Consider the following 27,687-nt stretch of genomic DNA (forward strand, 5'->3'; position numbering starts at 1 on the left):
TTCTAAAATGGCAACCCGGTGCTGTTCTCTCTCTCCCTTATCCCTAGAACCTACGACTATGACAAGATACTACTCTCTGGTTTGTGTCATGCAGAGCACAGGTGGTACCAGAAGGGAAAGCAAGCATCCAAGTAGGCCCTTCTTGATCATGTGGACACTTTCAAAGCTGTGTGCTTTCTCCATTGATAGCAGATGTAGAGAGATATTCTCTGTGCAAAGTACTCAATGTGCTGTTGCTGTTTCAAAGGTAGAGACAGAGAAGGGGGTGTAGACAACCTACAACATCCTAGCCAACGGTGGTGAAGTGGTTCAGCCTTAGAACACCAGGAAAATGAGTGCAGTACACAACTGTAACCTTGGCAGGAGATTCATCCCCAGGGCCTCCAGGGAAGCGCATAGTTTGGCTGACAGCTTAATTTCGGTCTAGTAAGAGAATGGATAAATAATATAGTCAGGCTGCCTTACTGAGTCCTGAACTTTAAAAAAAATGGAAAATGGGTGACCTGTTTCACCTACATGTGTGTACTAATTTGTTATACGGTGACAGTGAACGAATACATCTTCATTTGCTTCTTCTATAAACAACATTTGTCTCCTAGGTACGTCTGAGAATCTGGCCAGTGACAGTTAGTTCAAAGAAAGTGTCCTTTGGGGGCCTTTGCTTTACTTTCTAACACTTGGAGAATCCACAACCACTCTTTCCATACAAGTTCTAGCTCCAGACTTTGGCTATGTTCCATAAGAGGATGTGAATCATCTTCTTCTTAATTATTAACTTTCCAGAACTCTTCCCCATTTGGTGTACAAAGTACATTCAGTTCATATGTGCATAGCATGTATCCCACTAAGGCTGTCTATCACATGCCTGAAACTTTATCTTCTGTAGCTTCTACATTTATTCTCCCTTCCTCCAATCTCCGCTACTCCCAGTTCCCTATAATGGACTGGTCAAGGATTACATAAAATGATGTCTGAATGATGAATACCATGAGTTAATGTTCCTGAATTATCTGATGGAAAAATGAAGCAGTGCTTAAAAAATTATACACTATGCTACAAAGAGAAGGAAGGGATGAGGTGCAAATTCAACTGAATTTCAAACTTTCCCAGTCAGTACCTCATTATTTCTGGTGTCCTTTGCAGACCTTACTATGGTCATCTCTAAAAGAATAATAAGAATATTTAATTCATAGAACTAGAAAAAATGGCAAAAGCCAATGCAGGTAACCAACATATACAGACACTGAAATATCTCCAGTTTGAGGGAGCCATGTTCAAAAAATATTTTCAATTTTTCAGAGGAGGAAGCTTCTCGGGTACCTCTTCTATAATCAGGAGAACAAAGGTATCATTACAGTGCTTGAAGGCAACCTGGCCATTAGAGTGTTTTAGGATATGGAAATGATCATTTGATATTAAAGTCCTGTGTTCCTTGCTGTGCTTAAAAAAGAAGGAAAGTCAGTTTTAGACTTAGGAAGACAAGTTACCCTTTCCACATATGCTAGACTATCTATGTTAGACTTTCTAAAAAGCTAAATAATGGCAAGGTCGGTAATAGCAGGGTACATGCTTAATTCCTCTCCAGTCTATGAGTGTGGCCATAGAACTGTATTCTTAGGAGATACTGGTAAAATGTGAATTTTTTTTTTACTGAAAAATGTGGTGAGTTGAACATTGCATTTCTCTTATTGACATTACGAGTGAACATTTGTAAGTTTTTCTTCCAATTGTAGATCTTAACAATTCTCTGACAGAACAAAGGGAGATATGGGGGGGGGTTAAAGAGATAGCAAAAATACTCTTTAAAAACCTTCATCTTCAACTTTGGACTTGTGCTGAAATCTAAAAGTAAACCCCAAAGTGTAAGAAATGGCCAACATATTTACTACAGCTTTCTCCATTTTATGTTTCTGTCTCATTATACAAAAAGCATTGCCAATGTCCTGGGGATTGGTTTTCCAGGAGTCGTCTTATAAACTACTGGTCCTCCTTCTGCTTGAAATCAGGGGCATTTACTTCCAGATGTAAGAGACTTGTTTCCTTGGAAAGTTTTCCTTTCTTTAAATTATTTGTCATTAAAATAACAATACATGCACTCATTAGCTGAAGGGAAAATCACCTCTATAGAAGTGTATCCAATGCAGATATGGTTGGTATAAAGAAACCTTGTTGACAGTGTTGACTTAGTGAATAACTTTGCTGTTAACATGCAAGAGCCAGAAGCAATGAAAAATTCCCATTCCTTTAAAATCCAAAATCTTGGCACACTTCATAATGAACAAAGTTCAAGATATTCATGGCTTCCCTGGCTTAAAAATAAAGTTAAAAAAAAACCAAACACACAAAGTAGCATTATTATATTCTGAATACTCTTTTCAAAAGTTTCTAATAACTGAGTTTTCATAATTTCCTTAAAAAGTTGACTGTTAAAATGTGACCTCTCAAGAGCTCAGTCTTTCAAAATAATGCAGCCCTTCACTTCCTTTGTCCACTGGCTTGAGGAATCCAACGTGCGTCCCAACAATGTGCTGATTAGCGAGATGCCTTTTCAAGTCAGTGACTAGAGCAGGTCTGTCTGCACACTGGCCAACAGGGGACATGTGTGTCAAAGCTTGCTTTCTGTGGCCCACAAGCTTAAAATGTTTCTCACAATTTTAAAGGGGAAATTTTAATATTTTTGTGACCCACGAAAATTATAGACTTAAAATCTCAGTGTCCATACATAAAACTTCTCATGGAATGCAGTGGTTATGCAGTTTATGGTTGAATTAAGGAATCTGACAGACTGGAAGGCCCCAAATATTTATTATCTGGCTCTGTGTGCAGCCTGGATTCATATGACTTGAGAATGGTGTAAACAGCTTCATATTTTGTTCAGTTATGCTCTAGTGTTGTCTATCGATCTGAGAAATGACATGATCCTGTTTTGAACATGACTCTTGTGAAACGACACCCCCCAACACACAAACACACACACTTGGACAATTTACTAAGTATTTTGAATGGGAAAGAAGAAAGTTGTCACCATAATTGTGAGGCTATTCTGCTAGTTAGAGACACAGAATAAAAGTGTTTTAATTTGGGTTAACACTCTTTGTTTGAGAGAGAGCGAGATAACTCTGAAAACTGGCGACCTGGGTTCAATCTTAATACATAAAGATGGAAAGAGAGAATCAACTTCATGATGTCCTCTGTTTTCTATATGCGTGCTTCAGTGCAGGTGCGCCGCACAAGCCCACCATATAGCCACACAAACACAAATAATACAATAAAAGACATTTCAAAATTTTGAAACAATCAAACAGGTCATTGATATTTTAATCACAAAGTCCCAATTTTTATTTTAAATTCTGGGTCCTCATCATCTTTTAAAAGCAACTTCATTGAGACATAATTTATCTGTCAAAATATCCAAGTCATGCATGCAATTCAGTGACTTTTAGTACATGCACAGAGTGGAGTGGCCATAACCAAAATCTAACAGCAGAATTTTGTAGCTCTGCATTCCTTTTTTAGCCAGCCCCTAGCAACCACTAATCGTTCTGCCTCCACGAAGACACTTCCTCTGGACATTAGCTCAATATTTTTTTTAAAAAAAAACATTAAATTTTCATAAATCTCCGATATGGAACTAAATAACTGATGAAGCCTTTAATGGAAAAGCCATTATTGGAAAAGTAATTGATTGCATGCTATCCTTAGGGTTTTACAAAATGCTTTTATAAAAACCCACAAACATTGAGCAGAAAGATGCCTCTGAGTTTCAGAATTCCACTTGGGGCATCAATAGGCCCCAACTATTGATTCCATCATTTACCCAACAAATATTTACAGGGTATGCACCAAATATGGCCCAAGATAGGTAATAGAATATATCTCAAAGTTTCCCATCTAAGCTCTTCATAATCTTCCTTTTCATTTAGATACTGGATCAATTTATCCCTCAATAAACACTGTGCTATTTTTCCAACACATAGTATGGATTTTTCTGCCTTCTATATGAATATAATTTCATAACAGGTTCAAATTTGGAGCTGGATACCTGGTTTCGTAGTTAAGAGCATTGACTTCCCTTCCAAAGAATGCAGGCTCAATTCCCAGCACCCATATAGTGACTTACAGCTACTCCAATTCCAGTGGACCCTACAGCCTCACACAAACTAATAAAAACAAATTTAAAAAACAGGAGAGATTCAAAATTCCTCCAGTTGCCTTTTACTTTCTAAACCAAACGTATTAAGACATAATCTAGACAAATGTTCCAAGAATGTCATGTTAGCTCTGTGTGTGGTGTTCTGTCAGTAGAATAACTGTGTGTGTTTTATGTTGGCTAAGGAGGGTCAGCTAAGGACATAGTTTGTCCCCCATTCCAAATGTGAAACTCCTGCATTGAACTGGCTCTCCCGAGAATTCCCCAATTGTATAAGCCTTCCTGGGGACCATTCAAAAGGAGCTAGTAGTTACGTGGCAATTCGAATTTTTCAAGGTCCCAAGAGATAATCTCAAGGCCTTTCAATGTCAATTATAAAGATTCTGTAACAGGTTGATTATAAGAAATTGATTTGGGGGTTCAAAAACAGCTACACAAACAGTTCACTTTAATAAACTTGTAAGTGGAAAAGTTGAGATCTAATTGACTTTTCCGTGACAGTAGAAATCAAACTCAAGCTAGGTGAACATGTACTGAGCTGTACAACTTCAAACACCCTTTTAATTACATGTGTTTTATATATTTTTGTAATGTGTTGCTTTGAAATAGTGTCTCACGTGCCGGTACTGCCCTAGGAATCCTTCTGTCTACTGACTTACAGTTGTACAGATGTGTCACCATGCTCAGCTTTGGGAATGTCTTCACATCAGCAGGAACATGTTTTTCAAAGTGTTTGTGCAGCTGTTCATCTATATTGGTGACTGTTAGAGATTCTTAATGTGTTCAGATATTTACTATCATGGTTTTAAAGAAAAAAAACAACAATTGTGTCAAAGGCCATAAGAAGTTTCTCTGTGCTTAATATACATGACTGTTAGTGAAGTAATTATACTCTACAGATTCCTTTAAATGCATTTCTTAAAATATCATATGGGCTCAAGAGATGGCTCAGCAGTTAAGAGCATATGCTGTTCTTGCTGAAAGAGGACTAGAATTCATTTCAAAATCTCATGTCTAAGATTCACAAATACATATAACCCCAGCTTCAGTGGACCCAATGTCTTTGGCATTACAGGCACTTGTACACACACGTGCACAGAAATACTAAACAAATTTATATCTTTTATATAAATGTGTGTGTATCTTATATTCGAGATATATGTGTGAATATCTTGTATTCATGCTTGCTCCATCATTATATTTGAGTTGTATAATAAAACTTGACATTTAAAAACATAAAACAGGGGCTGGAGATATGGTTCAGAAGTTAGGGGCACTGGTTTCTCTTTCAGAGGTCCTGAGTTCAATTCCCAGCAACCACATGGTGGCTCACAGCCTTCTATAATGAGATCTGGTGCCCTATTCTGTCATGCAGACTTGTAGGCAGGCAGAATACTATACACCTAATAAAATAAGCAGATTAAATTTTTTAAAAAAATCTAAAACAGTATATACTTCTCAGAAAAAACTCAGGAGCCATATTAAGAACCTATCGGCATTAGTAATTAAGAACACAAAATATAAAATCTAGTAGGATTTCATAGCCTTCAGCTAAACTAAGAAGGTCTTCTCTGTGTTTCTTGAAATTGTATTCTTTATCCTTGGTTCAAAGTCAAAGATGTCAAAACTGTTATATAGTTTGGAAAGTTTTTAGAAAGTTCTGCTGTCAGAAAAGCAATGAACAGTGAGTCTTTCCTAAGTGCATTTGTAATTCTGACAAGGAAAATTTTCTTATACTATACATGGTGTCTTAGGTTATACCTTGAAGGATTCTGATATGATTTAATGCTGGCTAGGCCACTGGAAAATCTCTACAGCTTCCATGATGATGTTCCACTACACAGAGATATCATTTTCCATCCAAAGAATCAACATCATACATTTTAAAACTTTATTTTTCATTAATTCAGTGATGTACACATTCAAGTCATGTAAATTGAGGAAGATTCCTAATATCCATTGTACCAGGCTTCTGTGACACTGAGTCACTGAAGAAAACTGTCAACCTATTGGGATAGTTTCATATTTTCTCTACTAGCATCTTATGGATGTGCTAATCTGCCTGTCAGGTTGAGTTGCAACCTTTTCAGGAGAGAATGCTCAGTTGCTGCTATGAACTCAGCAAATCAACACCGGTTTGCAGAAAGATTTTGCAACACTAAAGGGTCATCTTCTACAGTCAGCCTTCTGTATCAAGCAGTAATGGATTTCAAAAACTTAAAAGTTTACATATGGAGTGAACATGTACAACTTTTAAAAACATCTCCTTATTTTTTAAATATAGAGTAAAGCAAGCCTTTGCATTTATATTGTACTCCATGTTACAAGTAATCTAGAGGTAGTATAAAGTACATGCTAGGATACATGCATAGTATATAGAGTACATTACGCTATTTTATATAAGGATTGGACATCTATGAATTGAAATGTTGGCAAGGGTCCTGTAACCAATCCTGTGTGTTTGTATACTGAGGGGGACTACAAGAGTCCTTGAACATATAATTAATAGAAAAGAAGAAGGCAAAGATTAGCACAGTTGAAGGTCAAGGTTACATTGTTAGACATAGTCTATGAATGAAACTGTTCTTGTACGATAAACATCTTGGCAGGCAATAATGAAAGTTGTAGATATGTTGTTTGGAGTTCTAGCAACTCTTTCTATAAGCTCTAAAACAAATGAACCTTTTAGTTTGTAGGCAGCATATGACTCCACTGTAACAAAAGGAAATGTTCGCGACACTACTAGAACACAGACCTTAAATGAAAGAAGAGAAAAGATGACTAAAATTATAATTAAATTATATGCTGAACACGTTACCAATTCCTCTAAGCAGGGTCAGTTAAATGTATGCAAATAATTTGTATTCTCACTGTAAAAGTAAAAATTCTTCTGTTTAATCCTGTAAATTAGGGATGATCTTTTTTTTAACGTCAGTGAATGTTAAATTTCTTCTTCCAAAGCCTTTTCATGTTTGTAAAAGAAGGAAAGCATTTCAAGATATTTTGAGTATTATTTGTCATACTTTGAAACAAACAAATTTATAACTGTATTATCTTATTGTGGGGGTCAGCATGGGTTTCAGTATTTTTTTCCTGGTATTTTCCTTATTAAATTCGTCCACTCCCAAGAGGTTTGGCTATATTGAACTGCCACTTAAGTTTAGTCGGCTGGGATCACAAACAAATGAACTCTTCAAGACACACCTTCATCTTGAAATAACTAGACCTCTGGGCAGTTTATAAATCTCTATTTCTAAGAAAGAAATGCTTCATCCTTGATTAGCTTAGCATTCCTAGGGGGTTCATATTACAATACAACACCATGGTATATGTCTCAGGCACAGCTACAGATAACAGTAAATCAATGATGCCTACTGTCAGAATCTTTGTGTACATTGCAACAATGGATATTCTGTTACCAAAAGAAAAACATGAGGGGAGGATGAAAAAGCAAAAGCAGAATTTCAATTTACAACCACAGGGCTTGGGATGTAAATGGTAGAGAATATGCTTCGCACAGGCACTAGAACTGAGTTCAATTCCAAGCATCAAAAGATAACAAAGCAACTTATTATATGAACTTTTTATATCGGAGGTTATAATTTACTCGTTATACAGGTGATTTTAATCTATCTGCAAATATGAAACATTTTAATTGTAATTTCAACAAGATCATACTATCTGTAGTATTTCAATCAATAGCTACTTTCATCCTATTTTACTTCTAAAATGGAGAATATATTTCTTATATTAAAATAAGTTACATGTAAATGTATCAAATTAACTCTATTAAAAATATAAGATCTTGAAGATCATACTATTGTTATCAAAAAATACAATTTAAACTTTAAGACTATCACTTTTTTCTCAAAGCTCCTTATATGCTATTTAAAATTTTTTTCTATTAGTGGATCTGAAGATAAGCATTTACATTAAATCAGAGGAAGATCCAGGAATTATGCTAACTTCTTCACAAAATTCCCTATCCTAATATAGATATAGCCTATTGAAGAATTTTTTTTGCTCATAAAGTTATAGAAATAACTACAATATCCAATACATTATAAGTACAAAGTAAAACATGTCTATGCTAATACCAAGATTTGCTCTTGATTTACCTATGTTAAATTGATATTTTGAAACATTACATATAATGTTTGAATGCAAGTGAAGATTATCATGTGAAGTAAATTAGGTCTGACTCTGACACATATAGCATATTTTCTCTCATTTGTGGATCCTATATTTTACATAGATATGCAAAATCAATAAATATAACATAGAAGTAGAAGGAAACGGTCCAGGAGAATGATTGAAATTAAATGGATGGTTAAGAGGATGGAGGAAGAGGAGAAAGGGAAGTGGTGGAGAGATGGGAGGAGGGACACAGTCAAAGAACCCTATGTACTTGTCTGAACAGGTCTTATGAAACTCAGCACCATATGTCATGAATATATGTCCATAAGGAAAATAAAAAGAGCTAATATTTCCTTTGCCAACTACAAATATGTAGCTATAATATACAAAACCGTTTTTAAAAGTCAAAGATAATAATAGCTGTCAGAAACAAGGTAACCTGAAGCTAGACACTCCCTTTCTTCTATTTAGAAGGAGGAATCCTTTAAGAGCTGGTTTTGATTGCTAGTTGGTATCTGACAATATCTTGTTGTACTTTGAGAGATGGTAGGACAATTGGCATTTAATGGATCAATGTCAACATTACTGATAAACATCCTACAACATAGAACATAACCACAAAGCATAATTAAACTTTAAATATAATCAGTTCTGATCTTGAGCATCCCTGACCTTGAAGAATCTAGCTCAGATGCTGGAACATATTAGGTATTCAAGCCAAAAGATTTCAAGAGTTTTGTGAGTAGACATGCATCTAAACATATATCAACACGTCTCATGTCTATACATAAATCACCAAGGGAGATGTTGATACATGTATGTATACATGTATCAACATGCTCTATTTAAGTAGAGCAAATCCAAAAGTAGATAAATATATTGGAATGGAGACTTTAATGTTTGGCAATTTTCACAGATGTGTAGTATGCCCATTCCTCGGAGAGAATATGGAGTGGGTATCTATTTATCTGAGCACATATCAAGTCTTTACATTTGTCAGCATGTAACTGAAGGCCAATTAAGCACTTAAAGATATATATTGTATAACACAGCTCCTCTTCTGTTCTCAGTATTATCAGCCATAATTCAACCTGATAATATCTGACAACCACAGGCATTTTGAATAATTCTGTCATACAACAGGCCTAATTTGGGTGTTAGAATTTTATGTGCAAGGTTTCGAATTCACACCTATATTGTATTATAAAGTGTCATCTACTGAGATGCCTAAAATCGAAGTGGGGGTAAAAACCAACTGTTAGGGGAAGATTGAGAGAAACTGGACCACTGATGCACTGCTTGTAGGAATGTAAAACTGTTTAGCCACTGTGGAATACAGTTTCGCAATTTGCTACAAAGTTGTTTAAACTTAGCACAAAACCCAGCAACTGCCCTCCTGGGCATTTAAAGCAGAGAAATGACAGCTTGCTGTTACACAGAATCTTGTACATAAAGATTCTTAGCCATTTTATTATCAGCAATCTAGAAGCAACCGAAATGTCTATTAACAAGGTTAATGGTCAAACTGTGAGACATTCATATTATGGGGTGTTAGACAGTAGCAAAAGGGGAAAGCAAACAATGGACACTTGCAAGAACCTGGCTTAAACAGTGGAGAATCACACTGTGTTAAGCCAATATCAACCTCAAAAGAATGCACTGTGCAGTCACACTAAAATTATATTCTTGGAGTCCTAAAGTTATAGGGGCGGAGGGTTAAGGAAAGACTGTAGTGATAAACCTACCTTCTTGGAGGGTACAAGGGCCTAGGATCAATTTCCAGCACTTCAATAAGAAGAGTAATAGCAGCAGCAGCAGCAGTTGCAGCAGCAAAATATGCGGCAAACAGGCTAGTTATTGCCAAAGGTTAGGGAAGGGGAAAAGCAGGGATGACTGGAAGGTTCGGGAAACTTTCTCCAAGTCTATTTCCGTTTTCCCCCAATGTTGTAATCATGTATGATTAATTCAAATAAAAACAAACAAATAAAGAAAAACAAATTAAAACCAAGAGTGGCACACCGTAAGCATGCTCCCATCATTCAGGAGGCAGAAACAGAAGGATTGTAAGCTCAAGGACAGCCTAGCTCCATTGAAAGTTGAAGGCCAGGCTTTAGTCTGTTTTCCTGTGTGCGAATGTTCCTAGGTTGATGAGATTCCCATAAAAGGGTTCATGACTATTGTTTTACAGTAGAAATAAAGTAGTGAACTTAATGTGTATAACAATCAATCTTTTTCTGGTTTCTGTGCCTTTTCCTAATCATTTTCCCATAACTTGTGTATCACATACCTTCTGTCTTTCCTTTTCACTGAAATTGGTATTATAGCCACATCTTTGACTTTATTTACTCCTAAGTTTCTTCCACATGTGTATAGAAAAGGCACTTGTTCACAAACTTTTGTTTGTTTCTCTCCTAGTAATCCATCTTTTACAATGGGAAGTCAAGTTAAGAGCGTTGAAGGGAAGTAAGAAATAATTTTTTCATTCCTGACACCTTGTGGGACTTTCAGGTAAGGAGAAGCAATGCATGAAGTTCATGCTACCTGTGCTGTGAATAACAAAGTTCTTTGATTCAGATGGAGGAGTCTCATGTCTACTGACAACATCCTAGAAACAATGGCAGTACAGCTTATTAATAGAAATGTATTGTAAAATCTCAGGTCCTTCAAAGTTCTTGACAATTACCCCTCTAAAATTTGACATATATTTACTTGACACACATTTCCATAAATAATCTGTACCACATGCTATATTAAGTAGTGAGCAAATATTAACTCAATCTTCATCAAAATTTTATGATTTAAGTGCTATTCTTATTAGTCTCAGCCTTCTAAAGAAGTGATTGCAATCATACATGATTAACAATCTAGATAATTAATGCAACACAGTAAGTACATGTATATATTCCTAAACGTTATATGACTCCAATGATTACAATAATAAACAAGCCAGTTGTAGCGACAAGTGCCTGAAATTCAACACTCAGGAAGCTGAGGCAAAAGGACTGTGAATTGTAAGCCAGCCTTAACTATAGAGCAAGAACACAAATTAATAAGTAAGTAAAAGAATAAATATATATTGAAAACTCTGAATCATAAATCAGTTCTCTAGGCACTTTATATAACACATTAGTCTTAAGATGACTGATACAGGGCTGAAGGGATGTGCATAAACATTAAATATCTTTAATAAATGGAGCACTCTGATATTTGGTATCTGAAGATAAGGAAGACAATGTTTTTGAAGGAATCAATATTTTCTTAACAATGGTAATTTAAGTGAAGCCTCTTACTAGGACGTTGAAAAATGATTGTAATTCTAACAAACTAAGTACTAACAATATAAACATCTTTTAGGTATTAGATCTCCAGAAGTGAATTTTCAACACTTTGAAGGGTATTTGTATGCTATAAAGTTGAGCTTCTTAGCATTCACTAGAGAGTGAAAGAGAAAAAGGAACTGGCTGAGGACGGGGGAGGCATGAAGGCCTATCCTCTCACAGGAATCTGTGCTGCAAACTGTCCCAGCTTCCATTCACACAAAATTGTTGACCACAGCTACATTCTATGGGTCTCATTTTTGGAGGGTCAACAACTCTGACAAGTGATTATAAAGATAAGCTCAGAAATACTTATCAAGAACAATCTGATATTTTTGGTTGTGAGCCTAGCCTTTAGCAGCTGAGCTGTCCTTACAGGCCAGCTCAAGAAATTGGTCATCAAAAGAACAAATAATCCAATTAAAAAAAAATGGAGTACAGACCTAAACAGAGAACTCTCAACAGAGGAACCTAAAATGGCTGAAAGACACTTAAGGAAATGTTCAACATCCTTAGTCATCAGAGAAATGCAAATCAAAACAACTCTAAGATTCTACCTTATACCTCTAAGAATGGCCAAAATCAAAAGTACTGATGACAACTTATACTGGAGAGGTTGTGAGGTAAAGGGAACACTCTTGCATTGTTGGTGGAAATGCAAGCTGGTACAAGCATTTTGGATGTCAGTGTGGCAATTTCTCAGAAAATAGGTAAACAACCTTCCTCAAGATCCAGTAATACCACTTTTGGGCCTATATCCAAAGGATGCTCAATCGTGTCACAAGGACATGTGCTCATCTACGTTCATAGTAGCATTTTTGCAGGAAAATGGATGGAGCTAGAAAGCATTATTTTGAGTGAGGTAACCCAAATACGGAAAGACAATTATCACATGTACTCACTCATAAGTGGTTTTTAAACATAAAGCAAAGAAAACCAGCCCACAAATTACAATTCCAGAGAACCTAGACAACAATGAGGACCCTAAGAGTGACATACATAGATCTAATCTACATGGGAAGTAGATAAAATAAGATCTCCTGAGTAAATTGAGAGCATGGTGACCTTGGGAGAGGTAGGGAAGGGAGCAGAGAAAAATTCAGAGCTCAATAAAAATAATAAAAGAATTAGAAAATAAAAATGAAACAAAAAAAGTACAATCCTAAATCTGTACTGGTAACACACACTTGTAATCTTAACACTGGAGAGGGTAAGACAAAAGAATTAGGAGTTTAAGGCCATTTTCTGCTACATAATGAGTTTGAAGCTAGCCTAGAATACACGAAACCCTGTCCCCTTCCCCCCGCCCAGCAAAAAGAGTACAAATCTACCCAACAGAGATTCTGTTCCTCAGACATCCAGGGCTCTCTGTCATCCATGCTGGCTAGGTCAGCTTATTGGTTTACCTAAATTAGAAAGCCTACTTCAATCAGAAAAGTTACTTTCACATCTTGTGATCGATTTGACAGACAAACCTGGCTGCAACACAGTGATAAAAATGAGTCTTCTCCAGATACACTATTTTAATACCAAAAGACTGGAAGCTACCCATGGGACCACAGTCAAGTCAGTCATAATAGGATGTTGCAATGAAACGGCGGGATAGGGAAGCACAATTCTGCACAGCTGTTGAAAGAAAAGGAGAGCACTCTCTTTGTCCTGCTATTAAGATAACTCCTGGATATATCGTGCAGTGTGTGGGGGTATGCAGAAGAGCACACAGAAAAGTCACCGTGTAAGATGAGGGACACATACACACACCTACCTTTAACCATTATAAAATGTATTGTAGAAATAGACGGCACCATAGGAGACGCACAGTGTGCTATGTATATAGCTTGTAACTTCTTGGCAGTTTAGGGTTGACAATGTTTATGTACTCATTAGAGGCTCAAGACCTCAAAAAAAGTTTGTCTTTGGGATTGTAGTGAATTAGCATAAAGATCAGAAATAGAATGCAATACTATTTGACTGCTTCAAACAAGGTCCAAAACTCCCCAGGATAACACAATTAGGACTAAAGCCTCTCCCAATTGCTTACATACTGTTTCTTCAAAGAACTCCAAGCTAATCAGCAATTCACCTGGCTAAAATTCAGATGGTTGTACTTTGAAGGGAACACTCTCAAGTTTTCCGAGTTCAGGCAGAGAATTTGCAAAGGAGCCAACAACAAAGGGGTTCGTAACATTCAAACCCTTAATTAGAAAACAAGAGCAAATGGTAGATCATTTATTTATTTATTTATTTTGCAGAGGAACCACAACTTCATATTCTTGTGTGTGATTTCCTGATTGCATTTGTTAATATGGAATTCAGAAACATGTGGATCAAAAACACTGTATAGGGTCTTTTGGTAACAAATTATACTTGTAAATCTGATGTAAGTTGATCTCTAAAAGAACTCTCACTCTTTGAAGATTAGAATTCACAAATGTATGAAAGAATTAAATGACTCCTCTAATGATAGAAAGTATTAAATGGCAGGGAAAAATGTGTTTGAAATCAACCAGGGAAGCAATTCATTTTGAAGTATATTCCGTAAAAATTTTAAATAAGAAAAATATGTCAAGTCAGTTTCTACTGGATGAACAAGCAAAAAAGAAGCATGAAAATGGCAAATTGAAGAATGCTGGACTGGGAAATGTCCTTTCTACCTTGTTTTACTTTTCGTTGCTCACCTATGGCAGTCCTTGGCACCATAATTTATTATGTCTCCACAGGACCAAAAAAAGGAAGACACTTTGCAACCAGCAGAAAAATGGATGTTCTCACAGATCCTTCAAGAGGGCAGTGGCTACCGAACAAGCAGAAATTAATGCCTTTGATGATACATTTTAGATTGTTTCCTTAATGCACAACATCCCCTCTCTTTGTCTCCCAAAAGTCTCCTTTCCAAACGAAAATGCAAGTCAATAAGGATTAGTTTGGCTCTTAGAAGGTCAGAACTTAATATACAAAGCTAATAACATGACCCTGAAATAAACAAACATGTGAAATTGCTCATCCGAGTGGATGACGTAACTAATACTGACATAATTTTCCAGCAGAAGAACAAAACTAGGTCAAAGCACGTGGGCCTAGCATAATAAGCACTTTTGCTTCCAGAGTTTTACCATGTAGGCTTTGTCTCCAGGCATTATTGTCGTCTGTTATCAATGTTCGGAGCTGTCACAAACAATTTATGTCTTATCACTCTTTGTTAGTTAAACCAAAACAATGTAGAGTACATGTGAACTATTCAATTCTGACAACTTCCATGTAAGGGAGAGGAGAAATGTTCACAAAGCATCTCCTTCTGATGGAAGGGTTTAGCAGTAAATATCCATTATTTTATGATCTATTATCATTTTTGATAGTTTGTTATATAATCTACTCAAAAAATCAAGACCTTCACAATTAATTACTATGAGGGTTTTTTCCCTTTTTTTTCTCCTAGTCAGACAGAGAGAACAGTAGCATTAACTTCACTGTAAACTCACTTTAAGCACTGACAATAGAAAGGAATTTCAACCGAATCACCCATCAAATAGCCTCCTTTTTAAACATTAATTTTCCCATCACACTTGCCCTGAAAGAACTCACATTTTTTTCCTCCTGTTTATTTGTTCTGCTCCAGTTTCTTGCACTATTGCTCCAAAGAACAACTGTTTAATTTATGAAAAAAGTCATCTCACATCATAAACTTTCCACCTAAACAAACATGGTCCTTCCAATTTTTACCACTTGGCATTTTTATATTTAATGTAAAATCACAGCATAGAAGATATACCCAAAGTGACACAAACAATCACTTTAAATTTAAATTTAAATTTAAATCAATTTAAATCACTAGTAAAATACCATCTGACTACTTGGGATTTTCTGTTCATTTGAGATATTCTCACTCTGTAGCCCAGGTTGTCTGGGGACAGGTTATATAGCACAGCCTTGCTTTGAACTTGTGGTAACCTTCTTGCCCAACTCTAAATGCCAAGATTACAGTTGCAGTCTACAAGCCCATATTAACTACTTGGGTCTCTAAAAGGGTGTTTTCTAAATGTTGTGTAATATCATGTGTTAACTTTACATAATAATGGATTTCATTAGGACATCTTCATTTATATAATGAATTTTAAGCGCATTCCTCCATTCTCCTCTCTTATCCCCCTCCTATTTCCACTGATCCCCTTCTTCCAAAGAGACTGGGCATTTTTGTCTTAAGATAATGCATTCTTTTCTGACTGTTCACAAACCAACAACCCATTCTAAATGGCTCAAAACCTACTAGTATATGAAATGACAGCATGGGATCTGAAAGCAACCGAATTATACCTTATGAAAAAGGCATGTGGAGTGGCCACAGATAACACCAGAATGGGGGAGCAGAATTTTCCAGTTCTAGATGGAAATTTGTTACTAGGTGTGGTTAAAGTGCTTCTTGAGCTAAACTGTATCACCTGTGCTGGTGCTGCTGGTGGTGGTGGTGCTGGTGAGATAAGGTGTTGACTCTATCAACTACTTTCATCTTGAATTCACTGTTTCCACATTATAATGGCTGCCCTAACAGAAAGGAGCCGTTCTGGGCCATATGCTAACCTCTCAACTATAAACCCTGTGTGATGGTACACACCTATAACCCTGACATTTACAGGCTGAGGTAGTAGAATAGTGATCTCCATAGAAGAATAGTGAGCTCCAGAGAAGAATAGTGATCTCCATAGAAGAATAGTGAGCTCCATAGAAGAATAGTGAGCTCCAGGCAAGACACAGATATGTAATGAAATGTCTGAAAAACCAAAAAGCATTTTACTTTTCAACCTACAAGAACCAAACTTTTGACTAGCAATTCATTTTTTTCTTAACTTTTTTTTGTAGAGTCTCCCTATGAAGCCCATATTGCCTTCAGGTTCTTGATCTTCATATCTCAGCCCCCTGATTGCCAAAACTACAAGTATGTACCACTACACCTAACCAAGTTAGCATGTTTTGTCTGAATCCCTAGTGTATTTCCTATCTACTGGACCTTGTATAAATATACAAATTTCTATTATTGTTTGGTGGTGATTTCTACCTCCCTCGTTTTATCTGATGATTCATCTAATAGGTGATTAATATTAAGTCAGAAAATATATGCAGAAAATCTCAGTTGTCCACAGTTCTTTTCTTTCTGCTCAAAAAAGATTATCTGCAAAGTACCTGTAGCAGCACTCTAAAATTTGACATGTGACAGGAAACATAGTCTACCAACTGTACTCCAAAAAAACAACGTGTCAATGCTGTTGTCTCTATAAATCATCAAATGGGTCTGAAATTTCAATTCCACATTTTTAACGAGAATTTACAGATAACATATCACACTGAGAAGTAGTGAAAATATGTTGTATTGAATACCACTCTATTGAAAGCAAGCCAAGCACCACCTGTATGCGATGGAATACTTTACCCTTTAGAAATACTCCTTCTGAGTCAAGGTCGGGGAACACACCTTTAATCGTGGCACTTAGAAGGGAGAGGCAGGTGGGTCTCTGTGAGTTCATGGTCAGCCTGGTCTAGAGCATTTTAGGACAGTTAGCATTATGTAAAGGAATGCTGTCTCAAATAAAAAATGAAAAGAAAAGAACAAATGAAAGAAAGAAAGGAAAGAAGGAAGGAAGGAAGGAAGGAAAGAAAGAAGGAAAGAAGGAAGGAAGGAAAGAAAGAAAGAAAGAAAGAAAGAAAGAAAGAAAGAAAGAAAGAAAGAAAGAAAAAAAACGAACGAACTGTGGAAATACCCCCTCTGTTGCTGAATGAGCAGGGAATACCATTCACCTGGCAAATAAACCAACTACACATTTGGCTATTACCTAAAACATCAAGCTAGCCTCACTGTGAACAAGTTTAGCAGATTCTATCTTGACATTTAGGCTTTGATCAGTTGGAGGTCATTTCCACATCAGAATTATTTCTGTACCCCATCAAGTAGAGGATAAGGTAAGCTGCTTGGCATATTCTAGGCTGGGTCTTTGGCAGAACACAACTGAATGGCTAAGCAGCTACACATATTTTGATGTTTTGATACCTATCAATTAGTTTTTATTATACAGTTGACCTTTCAAACATCCTTTCTTCTCCAGAGCCATTTTGACCTTAGTATTTTCCATTCTCTTTCCTACTAAAAACCTCACATCTTCCCATAAAACGTGATAATTCTGTGTTCCAGTACCTGTGTTTGGATCTGAGAATTCAAAGATACTTGAGATGTGACTCTTGCTCTCAAATACCTGAGTCCCAAGATAGGCAGAGCTAGGATTAACAAAACTATTTAGGCTATCTCAAATATGAATGTGTGTAAGATAGTGTCACAGTCATTTCCTCCTGTTTATTCTAATCCAAATAGATACTTCTCCGCATACAAAGAAAGTTCTCACAAGCAACTGAAACCACACATAGCATCATCCCTTCCTACTCACTCCCCTGTGGCTCTCTGGCTCTCAGGCATAAAGGCTCTAGTGAGTCGAGAAATTCAGGCAGGGCGCTGAGAAAGGACAAGGGAAGAGTTCTGAAGTATAAGGCAGACATTCCAGCAAATTTTGTCTCACAATATATGACCTGGTCCCTAAATATTGTCTCCTGACAAAGCAGTCATGTGTCTTTTAGCTCTGGGCTCTATTGTTTGGAATTTCTCACTGTTTGAACAACCCCAATTAAAGATTCATTCTAAGGACTAAAAAGCTCAAACGGCTTTAGCTTATCTGTATAGATTCTCTCTCAACATGTCCTAAAGACCACTGTCATAAAGAGACAAAAAATGCTTTATGTGGACAGAGCAAGAGAAGAGATGGGCAATTACAGATTCACTATATGTCAATTAGGCCAGATGGGGAGATACCAGAATATAGCAGAAGTGAGAGAAAGGAGGAAAAGTAGTGTGAAGTTTTTCTGTTTCAAACATTACTAAAATAGGTCTGGTATCAACTAGTGTATTAACTCTTCTGTGTTTCCACCTTTTCCTGTTCATAAAACTCAGAACTTTGTCATGAATGAATCAGAGTGAATAATTTTCAAAACAGTGAGTAGTATGCGTATGGGGGGATTCGTGAGCATGGGATATGCACATGGGTGTGCACATGGGTGTGCATGGGTGTCACCCTCAGGAATATCATTCAGCTTCATTTTAAAATACTGTTTTTCTTTATCCCAGAGAACTATACACATATATACAATGCATTTTGATCATATTAACATTCATATTTTCCCTTCAACTTCTCTAGTCCCCCACCCAACAATCGCCCTCCAAACTTCATGTCCTTTTCAAAAAAATTAATCCCAATATATTCTTCCGGTGCTGCCCATGTGCACCTGGATGTGGGGCCATCCACTGAAGCATGAGCAACGACCAATGGCCACACTCCAAAGAAAACTCCCCCTGCCTCACTAATCATCAATACACAAATAGTTTCTCAGATAAGGGGAGGGACCTGGTGTGCCGCTTTCCATATCTGTGGGAATTTTTGCTGTCATCTTCCTCCTGTCAGACAATCTTTCATGAGCTTGGAGTTCACTAATTTAACTAGGCTGGCTTGCCAGTGAGCCATAGGGACCCTCCTATTTCTTCCTGCTCCGTGTTGGGAGTAGAGTGCACTGCCACTTCGAGCATTTTTAAGTGGGGCCTTGCACTCAAGCTCTCTTGCTCATGCTTACAAAGCAAATGTCTTACGGACTGAGCCATCTCAACAAACTTTTCAGAATAGTGTTTGGAAATTCCAGTTTCTCACTTGAAAATGTTGTAGCTTCAAACAAAAACACTCCCAGGAAACACTTGGACAGGAGAAAGAAGTTTAGGTGAGTCTGGATAGTACTTATATAAATGCATCTCAAAGGTCTAAAAGAAAAGATTATTAAATGATTTTGCCATGAAGAATTGATAATTTGAAGAGACGGATACATTTAACTTGATTATACAATATATAGATGTATTGAAACATCACAAGGATCTCATTAATATGTATAATTTTTATATTTAAAGATGAAAAAACACAACACACATAAAATGTCAGTGAAATACATTATGTTGCATGCTCACTAAAAAAATCAATAAAAAGTAAAAATACACTGATAAGCTAAAAATTAACTTTGAATAAAATATATCTTAATATATAATACAAAAATGGAACATAAAACATTTTTATAGTTGAGACCTATTTTTCTCTGATAAATTATTTTTAACTAAGAAATCATCAATTTGTACAAGTGAACATGGAGATGAAAATTAATTAAATGTGACAAATACAGATCTTTTCATGGCTCCCTTAAGTTCAGTAAAGTTTAGGCTATCATCAGTTTTGAAATGGATTTTGACCCTTACATATCTATGTAGTTAAGAACAAGCTAGCAGCCATTTTCTCATGTAACAATCTATATTACACTGTTGGTATAAAAGCTGTACACCAGATTAGTAGTTCTTTGAGGACAAGGACCATATCAAATCACGTTTAGAACTGAAAAGCCATCTGAAATACAAGAGTCACTCCCTGTGTGGCTTTTCTGAATGAATTTAATTCACTCAGTGAATCAGAACTCAGATTAATTTTGTAAGTGCTCAGTAAATGCTGTATGATAAGAAATGAAGAGCCTTGATATTTCATTTATCATCCACAGTTGGCTGAGTATGGAACCTTTAACAGCCACTTAGAAGTTACAATCATGACCTCTTTCAGCTTTTGTCTTCTTAACTCAGGACCTGTCTTTTAAAGCATGAAGAAGATATGTTTTCAAAACTTTTAGTTTTGATTCTTTTTATTTTAGTAAAATTCCCTTTAGGCATTTGTGTGTCTGGGTGCCACAATTTTGAGCTCCCTAACATCACCTTCTGGAGGACATTAAGGGTCTTAAGGTTGTACCAAAGAATATCTTCTTCTAACGGAAAAACTAATCTTTTAAATTCAGATGAACATCTAATGTTGAGCCCTCTGGGTTAAAAAAAAATGTCTACAGCAAGCCAGTTAACAAGACTCTGTATATAATCTAAAATAAAACCTATAAGATGAGTTTGGTGTCAGATGGAAGAAGCTGAGAATGAGTCAAAAATCTTCCTCGTAGAGTTCCCCATATCTACACTGAGATTAGGTTCCAATTTGACCTGGCTGTATTACCCTTGTTTTAATTGCAGTGTATTTGATGTTCTCTTCCTTGAATGAACTGGTTTTCACAGCAGATTTGGTCACAAGGTTAAAGAATTGCTAACTAATTACTCTGTTGGCAGAGTAATCTTTCTGTTTCTGCTTGAGGAGGTCTGCAGTGGTGTCCAAGGCCAGGACGTTAATCATGGAAACTTCAAGTCTGACCCCTGCAGGTAGATAAGTGAAGTACATAAATCCAGCCAGATTCTGGTCTTTCTTTTTGAGTTCTGAAAACGGTAATACTCATCCAAAGTACAACAAGGACGCTGACGATATTGACATGTGTTGGACATCTCTTTCATTTTACAAGTTGCTCTTGGAACAAAGCAAGCAGTTGATTAAGAAGAATTTAAATTGCATTTACAAAATATTCTGATGTGGTCAGTCATTAATTTTTTTTCTTATCAAGAGAACGCCAACTGATTCGGATGAACTAGGATACTCAAATCATGCGGATTAAAAATGTCCTGATTTAGTCCCATCTTTCCTTAATCAAATAAATTACTCTCTGATGAGATATCCACCCCCAAACCCCTCAGCAATGCAAGGCCCAGGTTTCCATAGCTACCTTGGATGTCTATTCAGCACACAAGGGATCAAAGCCAGGAGACATCCACATGCACAGTTATCCTTAAAACTTGCAGGAATGTCTGTGGATAACATGCAACTACCAATTAACAGATTTGTTTGAAGCCTATGCGGTCCACAGCCAGACAGACTCAGAACATGAGTCAGAGTGAACATGAAGGAAAAACAAAACTCAACCAACTCAAAAAATTACTTTGAAATGACCAGCAAATATTTTGAAGTTGACAGCAAGTACTACAATGATAATGTTTCCCGAAAACGACATAGTAGAAAAAAATTAAAATTTTAACATCTGTTGAAGATGTCAAACTCTCTAAAGCATATGCAAAAACTTAAAACATCTGTTAAAATGGAACATTCCTCAGATACATATTTAAAATTCCACTTATAGCATCTTTCTATTAGACGTCATAAAAACTGGCTGATCTCCATGTTGCGACAAACGAGAACAGAAATGTCTTCTATACTTTTCAAGGCTTCACTTTCAAAGGATGGAAATCATACTGCATACTTGGGACAGTGTGCTGGTAACAGAACAAGAAGAGAAGGAAAATTGAAGGAGAGGTTCTGTTTTCATCCCTAGAATGCCTTTTAGGGGCCTCAGCCTACACAGGTAGTTTTTCTGGGTGGGTGAATTCCAGACTTGCTTCTCATTTGCTGTCCTTTTTCTACTTAAACTTTCTTTGCCTTCACTTCAGCATTTGTTCAATGAGGATCAAGTTGCCCTTCATTCTCTCCTGGGGATGTGGTTGAGAATAAATAGATCATGTTTGGAAAGGACTTTCTAATCCGCTGAAGAAGATTACCACCAAGACTTTCATTATTGAGCCAGATGTCCTTGGGCATTTTAATTCCCATCTAAAGAATGCAAAATCGGCTGATCAAACTGAGTCACAGCTTCCTTGAATCAGCAGCATCCTAACTTCACAAAAATTTAGCAGCTGGGAGACCTAGAGACTAAACGTAAAGTCGTTTCAGCTTCTTACAATATTTTTCTAAAGTTATTAGGATGCTAGAAACACAAAATCTGTCTCGTAGGGAATTTTGTCTGGAGAATCTATATTGTTTTTCCAACTTGAGAATGAAATATTTGTTCTTAGTCTGTGGTGGGACAATGAATGTGACTTGCTATTTGGAGAGGATCTTTGCAGTTGTGGGAATGCCATAAGCAAACCTGTTGTTTTTGGCTGGGCTTCTATAACAGGTGGCCCTGTCTTTCCTTTTGCCTGGGAACCTAGCAAATTCCTTCTCAAAGAGGGTTTCGAAAAGTTTTCCATTTATGATCAAAGTGCAAAGAGAGGTTGGCACACAGTTTAAAATTACTTCCTGACAAACACAAGTCAGGTTTATGCTTTTTTTTTTTTGGACTCATTTAATATGGCCTTACCCTAAAAGAATTCTATCCTACACGGTTCTTCTGCTGGCAACCTGGCAAAAGCCCAAACCCTCCTTACAGCCTTACAGTCAAACAGGCAGCCTTCAAATTCTATTGGCAATTTCTGGCTATCCAGAATTTCTGACTAGTTAGTGCTAGGGATCTCTTCTGGGCTGCCACACTACTGTTCGGCATTTGTGCAGCCCTAGGGACAGATCACTTACCAGCAAAGAGGTTGTGTTTCATTGCTGAGCTGATGACACATGGATTGGTTTGATAGTTAACCCTGCAAATACAGCTAGGGGCTGCGGGGCTAAGATGACAAATTGGTTGGTAGATGTGAGTCCTCTGCCTGAATGAAGGAGTAAGGCTTCACCCAAGAAAAACAAGAACAAAGCTGAGATTCACCGGTGCAGTAATGCTATCATCCCATGCCTGGTTTCTTGTATGAACAATGATCCTCTACCCATTTTGCTTCTGTTCCTCCGGTCCCACCCTCTTTTTAAGTATCCAACAGGTCAAAGAAAAATGTTATAGACATATCCAGAGATGTGGGATGAAAAGCTGTCCATTCATTAAATAACCAAGGAGTTACCACATACCTACTTGTACATTTAAAATTTCAATACTGGGCTGTTTTCCAACTTCACACAAATGCCACAGATACACATGGGAAAAATCACCCCAAGCTCTGGACAGCCTGCCTTAGGCATCAGACAGAGGGAGTGTCACCATTCCAGAGGAACTGTGTGGGCACAAAGATTCTAAAAATTGAGTCCACACACCACCGAGGACAAGACAGGTGGCTCTACACAGCATCAAATAACTTCTTTGTTCCGGCTTAGGACCTTTGTCAAAAATATTATTGTGAGCCTAGTCTCCTTCTTACTCCTTTGCAGTAAACTTTCTTGGTCCCTTTGTACATCCTATATGGGTGCTAGAAATTTAAAGAAAGAGGTTGGTCTATGAGACTGCAAAATTTAGAAGTTAGCCTCTGCACAGGTCGCCAGTTAGGCAGAGGCAATTTGCTGAAAGCACAGGGTCTTTCATGTGCTTTTCTGCACTGGCTGGAATTTGCCAGCTCTGCTCCCATAAGAGCAAGTTAGGGGACAAGAAAGTTGAACAGGTCTTTGCTCCAGACCACTCTGGTGGGGGACTCTGCTTTACCACTAGAAACTAGAGCAGAAAGACAGAAAGTTGTAAAGCCCCTGGGCTAGTCACTCACTTACGGGAAGGCTCACTTTCCCCTAAAGCGAGCACTCTGGGGTGGAGCATAACCAAGCCAACTGGAAGAAAAAAGGAAGAGCTTTTCCGGTGGCAAAACAGATGCTCACTTTCCCACACGGAGTTACTCAGCTCTGGCAAAAGTAGCATTCCTCCCTTGTAACGTCTGCCTTTCCCAGGCAATGAAAGACTTTTCTAGTCTATGAGCATAGATAGATCTCTGTATTGAAATATTTACGTAAGATTTTTACTACAGCCGTGATAGAGTTGTAAATTACACCCTCTTCTAGACTTTCTAATCCAATCTTTCCTTTTCTTTCTCAATGGCAAAGCTATGAAGCTCATAAACCTCTACCTAGGTTGATAAGGAATTTTATCCCCATGCCCTAGAGTGACGGAAGAAGCTGCTGACTTAAAATTCTTTACAGAGAAATGCTTAAGCAACCCCCAAACTCTCCGTTCATTTCTTCCAAGACTGTGATCTCTCGTCCAGGACAAAACAACTCCTAAACTGTTAGAACGTCTTTTGAAAAGTCTGTACACCCGGTACCTCTCCGCCCCCACCCCCCGCTGGAAGTGCTGCTAGTTCCATCCGGACTGGTTTCGCCTTCTCAGCTTCACACACACACACACACACACACACACACACACACACACACACACACACACACCACACGCTAATGTGCTCAGAATGTGAAAGCAAAATAAGATAAGGGTCTCCGTGTAATTCTTTGTCAGGCTAGGCAGTTGTCTTTATTCTAACCTAAAGCATAATAGGGGAGAAGAGAAAAGCTTGAGATGAATCCAGCACAATACATTCCAGAGGCCAGCAAACTGGAATTGATTTGCATATTCTCCAAACCGCTTTGAACCTTCTACAAAGACCGCCTGACATCAGCAACCACTCTTAGAGGCAAAACCTGGCATGGGTAGTAAGTAAGGACGAGGCAGTGGGGAGACGGCAGGTGATGTGCTCGCAAAGGTAGCCTTAAGAGGAAAACGTAGCTCCTCTTTTCCACCTAATGAATCTGCTGGAAATCATGCATTTGATCACTCCACATGCAATCAGGAGTAACAGGTCGCAGGGGTCCCAAGCTAAATACCTCCCCCCGTGGCTGGCGCCATCGCAGCTACAACCACAACCCTCAAGCTTACCTGCCTCATGTTTGGAATTCCATGACCCATCCGGCAGGGAGCGAGCTGCGTGGAAGCGCACTCGCAGGCTTCCAAGCGCAGACACCAAAGCCGGCAGAAAAGCCCACAAGACAAAAGCAACTCGGTGGAACCCACAAGCAGCAAAGAGCACGTTTTTCGTCCCCCTCCCTTTTTATTCTTTGATCTGCTTCTACACGCACTCTACCCAAGACAATGTCAAGTTTCTCAACCTTTCCTTTTCCAGCCTATGAAAAGTCGGGCGCAGGCTAGTAAGGACCGCCTGGCTCTTATTTCAAATCAGTTCACAGGGACGTCGTAGGCGGCGGGCTCCGGTCGCGGAGTGTCTCGCCAATCAGGAGTAGGGGGTGGATCTGGGAGCAGAAGAAGCTGCCTCTACCAGGATTAGGGCAGCTTTCAGGAGTCAAATGACTGGAAGCAGCTGGATGGAGTGTCAGAGCTTCCAAAGTAAAGGATGAGTTCTATTCTTGTTCAACAAAACTGCATCTGCTCAAAGCTTAAATAGCTCCGGGCCCTAAATCCTTGCACTTTAAGAGTCCCTTGAAAGCATTAAAGCATCTGAAAGGTGCAGAATTATTTCAGAGAGAAAACCTCAACCCTCGGGCCCAAGGGACATTTTTAAAAATGTATCTTGCTTCAGATACCCAATTTTGCAAGCAGTAACGGGTAAGCCACACTGTTGTGAGGATCACTTTCACTGAAATAAACAATCAAGAAACAAGGTGTTACCCGCCTCATCTCCATGGAAACTCTAAATCCAACCCATGAAAAGCAAATCTTAATGTGACTGTGCACACAAACATTTTGAACGACAGCAAGTGAAGAAGCATCTTCACCGCTAGTGACTGAAAGCACAATATCAGATAAAGATATGCCCATAAGAACCATAAACACAGACATTTAATTAAGAAAAGTATTTTTAAAATGAGTGTGTCTACCACTCACGGTGGTTGACTTTAACAATGCCAACCTGTTAAGTTCACAAACACAGACAAAAAAGGCAGAACTAGCTGACTTCTTGGAAAGGTCAAGCCCAAGACAAGGAAAAATCTCCAAAGTTTCTTTCTAAACTCCCTATAAAGAATGTAGCTTTTTGCAAGCCCCTGTGAATATGATTTCTATGCAAACCTGACCCTTGGATGTAAAGACAAATGTAAACTGAAAAAGACTACTCTTGTAGAGCCAACCATATCTATTTTCCAAGCAAGTGACTACACTGTGAGAATAATCCAATGAATATTTCCAGTTTTGCAGTATTAGAGAAGAAAAACTTAGCAAATGATGATTCAGTGGCTTCAGGACTGTTGGGTGTGGCTCAATATGTGTGAGTTTGGCTGGGTTCTCTGAGATTTTGGCAGCAGGGCATGACACCTGGGAGTCCATAGCTCTGTCTCAGCTCCCCACTGAGAAATTTTAAGAGTCCCCCTAATCACACCAGCTGCCCTCCATCCACTTTTTCCTTTTTTCACAGCCATTCACTATGGCCTAGGCCCAAACTTGCTTACCCTTTTGAAATGGTGATACCACAACACCAAGTTACCAAAAACAAATTTAAAAATCTCATAATGCTTTAAATAAGTTTACAACTTTGTGTTGTAACACATTCATAGTTATCCTTGGCCACATGCAAACTTAGGATCATGGTTTGGGTTGACACACCTGATAGATCAAGTTTCTAAACTTTGAAAGCAACAGCATTTGCAGCCAAATAATTTCCCCACCATGGTCAGTGCATTGTCAAATATTTAGTAACATCCTGGCCTCTGCCCACTAGAAGCTAATATCTGACCAATAATATCTGAAGACATTACCAAATGTCCCCTAGAGTGCAAAACCAGTTTTGGTAAAAATCAATTCTCAATTTAAGCACAGAATACTCTCTGGGAGACTGTTAAAATTGTGAATCCTCAGGCCCCTGGTCCAAGAGAATCTGATTGGGCAGGTATGCCAAGGATGCTGGGGATTTGTAGCACGATTAATACAAACCCAGAGACAGATATTGGAGTTCAACCTAAAGGTCAGAAAAGCAAAAGGCAGCCACTGGGTCTTACCTCTACCTCAGTCTGACATGACGGTCCTGCCTACAGGAATCCTCAGAATGAGACTGTGTCTGAGAGCTGTCTCCTCCAGTCTTATATCCTCTCTAGGGCTGGTATTAAAGGCATGCACCAATACTACCTGGTTTCTATGGCAAACTAGTGTGGCTACTGGGGTAAAAGGTATGTGTCACCACTGTCTGGTCTGTAAGGCTGACCAGTGGAGCTGTTTTACTCTCTGATCTTGAGGCAAGCTTTATTTATTAAAATACAAATGAAATATCACTACAGGGATTCACGTGTTTCCCACTCCCAAGGGGCTCTGATTCACTTTAAGGAAGCCTGCATCTACCATGGTCCTAGGTATATCAGAGCCCAGGATGTGAGAAGACACCCAGGGCTGCTACTGCTACTGCACACCACTGGAGTTAGACTCCTGCCATACCACACAACTACCAATCCCAGAGGAGTGGCATCACTTTATAGGTAAATGCAAGCTTAAATTTCATCTCTCAGTGTTGGGAGCCACCTGGAGGCACAGGTGGTCCTG

At 38.0% G+C, this 27,687-nt stretch overlaps 1 protein-coding gene across 4 annotated transcripts in view; it reads right to left on the reverse strand.

Moving 5' to 3' along the window:
- The window catches only part of Mid1 (midline 1), a 356,681-nt gene that overhangs the window by 140,417 nt on the left and 188,577 nt on the right, over positions 1-27,687 (reverse strand). The window contains exon 1 of one of the 4 annotated variants that reach the window (XM_048446260.3): positions 25,084-25,363. The exons of the other annotated variants lie outside the window; for them this stretch is intronic. The gene's annotated coding sequence lies outside the window, so the exon portion shown is untranslated. Of the gene's footprint in view, positions 1-25,083; positions 25,364-27,687 lie in introns of those variants that run through there. 4 annotated transcript variants of the gene reach the window in all.

This window comes from Myodes glareolus, chromosome X (assembly GCF_982192425.1).
Source record: "Myodes glareolus chromosome X, mMyoGla1.1, whole genome shotgun sequence".
In the NCBI taxonomy this organism is placed as follows: Eukaryota; Metazoa; Chordata; class Mammalia; order Rodentia; family Cricetidae; genus Myodes; species Myodes glareolus.